Here is a 4,449-nt window from a genome sequence, read left to right as displayed (position 1 = left end):
CTGGGTTTACTCTGATGATGCAGCTCTTTCCCAGTCCTATTTTGAGAGCCTTCTAACCTAACCTGACTGTTCATAAAGTTGCATGGTCATGTTTCAGACAGTGTTTCTTTGCTATTCATAAGGTTTTCCCTGGCCAATTTTTTGAGAAGTGGATGGCCTCTTCCTTCTTCCTAGTCTGTCTCCATCTGTAAGCTGGGCTGATACCTGTGCACCATGTGAACCCTCCTGGGTTTGAAACAACAGTGGCTCAGCCTCAAAACTCACATTAACATGTCACCATGGTAGGACAAACTGATAGACAAGTTTGTCTCCCTGTTGGAAACCTCTCTTATCACCCTTACCTGGATCCCCATGGCTGACTCCTCCTCTGTCCTGGTTCCTGTACCTTTTCCTCCCCTTTCTCCCGCTCTTCCACTCTGCTTCTTTGGATGTGCCTGGGTTCCCTCTCTTCACCTGGATCCCTGCGGCTCACTACTCCTCTGTCTTGGTCCCTGGGCCTATTCGTCTCTGCTCTCTGGTTCTCCCACCTTGCTGCTTTGGGCATGCCTGGGTTCCCCCTCCTCACCTGGATCCCTGCAGTTCACTCCCATCAGTCCCGGGCTCTGAGCCTATTCCTCTCCTCTCTCCCTCTCTGCTTCTTTAAGCATACCTGGTTTCCCTCTCCTCACCTGGATCCCTGCAGCTGACTCCTCCTCTGTCCCAGTTCCTGGGCCTTTTCTTCCTCTTTCTCCTGCTCTTCCGCCCTGCTGTTTTGGGCATGCCTGTGTTCCCTCTCCTCACCTGGATCCCTGTGGCTCACTCCTCTTCTGTCCTGGTCCCTGGACCTACTCGTCTCTGCTCTCTGGTTCTCCCGCCCTGCTACTTTGGGCGTGCCTGGGTTCCCTCTCCTTACCTGGATCCCTGCAGTTCAATCCTCTTCTATCCCAGTTTCTTGGGTTATTCCTCTCCCCTCTTCGGTTCTCTCACCCTGATGCTTTGGGCATGCCTGGGTTCCTTCTCCTCACCTGGATCCCTGTGACTGACTCCTCCTCTGTCCTGGTTCCTGGGCCTTTTCTTCCCCTTTCTCCCATTCTGCCACTCTGCTGATTTGGGTGTGCCTGGGTTCCCTCTCCTCAACTGGATCCCTGTGGCTCACTCCTCTTCTGTCCCGGTCCCTGGGCTTATTCCTCTCCCCTCTCTGGTTCTCCCACCCTGATGCTTTGGGAGTGCCTGGGTTCTCATTGAAGGTACCTAAATATAATTCTTTTGAGTTCCTTATCAGGGAGTTCCAATGCTGCTTCTTCCTCAGGGATGTGTTCTGGGTCTGTATCCTGGTCCCTTGTTTCTCCTGGTTTATATTCCTTCTTTGTGTGGACTGTGACAGTCTGTTATCTCTGAGACATTGTGACATTTTTGTTTTCATATTTAATTGGTGGGAGCTCTGATAGTGTAGTGCCTAAGGCATTGACTGCTAACCAGAAGGTTGGCAGTTCAAACCGATCAGACACTCCTCAGAAGGAAGATGGGGCAATCTATTTTCATAGTGATACTCCCTCAGAAACTGAAAGAGGGGTCACTATGAGTTGGGTCTGACTTGACGGCACATGATATAACACAACAATTTAATTGGTGATTGTATGTTGGAGTGATTCACCCAAGATTTTAATTTTCCTTGTTTTGTTTGGATATATCTGAGTAAGCAGGGTACTGTGCTCCTCTATTGCCTAGTTGGCAACACTTAGGCATTTTCCACCTGTCTCCTTTCCAGTCATCAGCCTCCTGTATGTCTGTGTTGTCTTTGACAAGCAGAGCCTATTCTTATGTCCCTGGAATCTGAATGAGAATGCTGTCACTTTAAATATCCAAAATGGCCACCCCAAGTAAACATTCCAAATGGCTGCACCCATCCACTGCTTGTAAACATTCAAAATGGCTGCACCCTCCAGATAGCCAAAAGTCCACAGCTCATTTTGGCTCCTTCTTTGCTGTTTCTCCTTTCAGTGATCAGCTATCCATCCAGTAGTCCATGCAGTCCTTGGTGAGCAGGGCCAATTTGTAGGTTAGTTCTCAGGTCCTAACTGCACTTAGAGGAAGAAGTCCAAGCTGCACTGAAGGAACTGACAAAAAACAAGGCTCCAGGAATTGATAAAATACTCATTGAGATGTTTCAACAAACAGATGCAGCACTGGAGACACTCATATGTTTATGCTGGGAAATTTGGAAGACAGCTACCTGCTAACCAACTGGAAGAGATACATATTTGTTCCCATTACAAAGAAAAATGATGCAACAAAATGCAGAAATTATCAAACAATATCATGAATATCAAGTAAAATGGTACTGAGGATAGTTCAAAACAGGTTGCAGCAGTATATTGACAGGGAACTTTCAGAAATTCAAGCTGGATTCAGAAGAGGGTATGGAATGAGGGACATCATTGCTGAAGTCAGATAGATCTTGGCTGAAAGTAAAGAATTCCAGAAAAATGTTTATCTGTGTTTTATTGGCTATGCAAAAGGATTTGTGTGAATCATAACAAATTATTGATAACCTTGTGAAGAATGGGAATTCCACCACATTTATTCATGCTCATGAACAACCTGTGCATAGATCAAGAACCTATCACAATGTCTCAAGTGTACTTTGAACAGAACAAAGGGATACTGCATGGTTTAAAATCAGGAAAGGTGTGTATCAGGGTTGTGTCTTTTCACCACACTTATTCAGTCTGTGTGCTGAGAAAATAATCCAAGAACATGGACTATATGAAGAAGAATATGACATCACATTTGGAGGAAGACTCATTAACAATCTGTGATATGCAGATGATACAACTTTGTTTGTTGAAAGTGAAGAGGACTTGAAGCACTTACTGCTGAAGATCCAAGACTGTAGTCTTCAATGTGGATTGTACTTCAACATAAACTAAACAAAAATACAACTGGGCCCAAAGCAACATCATGATAGATGAGAAAAGGTTCAAGTTGTCATGGATGTCACTTTACTTGAATTCACAATCAGTGCTCCTGGAAGCACCTGTTAAAAAATCTGAGGATGTATTGCATTCTGGAAATTTGCAAAAGACCTTTTAAAATTGTTTAAGAGCAAAGATGTCACTCTGAAGACAAAGGTTGCCTGATCCAAGCCATGGTATTTTCAGTAGACTCATATGCATGTGGTAGACAATGAATATGAAAGAAGAAGAATTGATGCATTTGAATTGTAGTGTTAAGTGAAGAATATTGAAAATACCATGGACCGGTAGAAGAATGAACAAATCTGTCTTGGGGAAAGTACAGTGGACTATTCCTTAGAAGTGAGAATGACCAGACTTCCTCTCTCATACTTTGATCATGTTGTCAAAATGAACCAGTCCCTGGAGAAGGGTATCATGTCAGGTAAAGCAGAAGGTCAGTGAAAAAAAGAGAAGACTCTCAATGAGATGGATTGACACAGTGTCTGTGGCGATGGGCTCAAGCATGGCTATGATTTTGTGGATGGTGCAGAACCAAGCAGTGTTTCGGTCTGTTGTACATAGGTTCACTATGAGTCTAAACTGACTCAATAGCACCTAAAAGCAAGAACAACAAGACCTATGAAAGAATAAGTGAGTGAATGAAAGACTACAACAGTAATATCTCAGAGAACAGAAACTAGGCCATGTCTTTATTTCCTCTATGCTACTTTGCATATAGGTGCTCAGTTTGCTGAATTAAAATATTTTCCAATCCAGTGAGCAAAACTATTCCTTATGTAGGAGCCCTGGTGGTACAGTGGTGAAAGTGCTTGGCTGCTAACCAAAAGGTCAGTAGTTCAACTCCACCAGCCATTCTGTGGGGGAATGATGAGGTGAAGCAGTCTGCTTCTGTAAAGAATTTGCAGCCTTGGAAATCCTATGGGACAGTTCTGTTCCATCCTATAGGGCTGCTATGAATCAGAATTGACTCATTGGAAGTGGGTTTTGCATTTGGTATATGAGATGAAATTTAAGATTTTTATTTTAATAATACTCTTCTGAGAGGAAGCTTGCTTATTGAATAATTAACCATCCTAGTTTGTCTGGATTGAGGGATTTTTCAGGACACTGGCTAGTTGGTCATCCTACATGCTTTCCTGAGCTTCAGAGTCTGAGAGACATAACACATTAATTTATCCTTCTCTTACGGAGAACTTTCTGTGTGTACCATCTAAAGTCTGTATGTATTTTACTGATTCTCTGTAGCTAAATGAGAGGCTTGTTGTTAATTACCATTGAGTCAATTTCATGTCATGTCAGTCTCATGTGTGCACAGTAGAATTCCTCTATAGGGTTTGCAAGGCTGTGACCTTTTGAAAGCAGATTAGCATGCTTGTCTTCTAAGGAGCCTCTGGGAGGGTTTGGAACTTCAACAAACTTTTGGCTAGTAGTTGAGCACTTAGAGAGTCCGTAAGCTGTGAAACAATCTATTTGTGGGCACATTGCCTCTTTG

This window comes from Orycteropus afer, unplaced genomic scaffold, assembly GCF_000298275.1.
Source record: "Orycteropus afer afer isolate SDZICR_OR568_19922 unplaced genomic scaffold, OryAfe1.0 scaffold00160, whole genome shotgun sequence".
Classification (NCBI taxonomy): Eukaryota; Metazoa; Chordata; class Mammalia; order Tubulidentata; family Orycteropodidae; genus Orycteropus; species Orycteropus afer.
The sequence above is the reverse complement of the archived record's forward strand: the minus strand, read 5'-3'. Positions refer to the sequence as shown.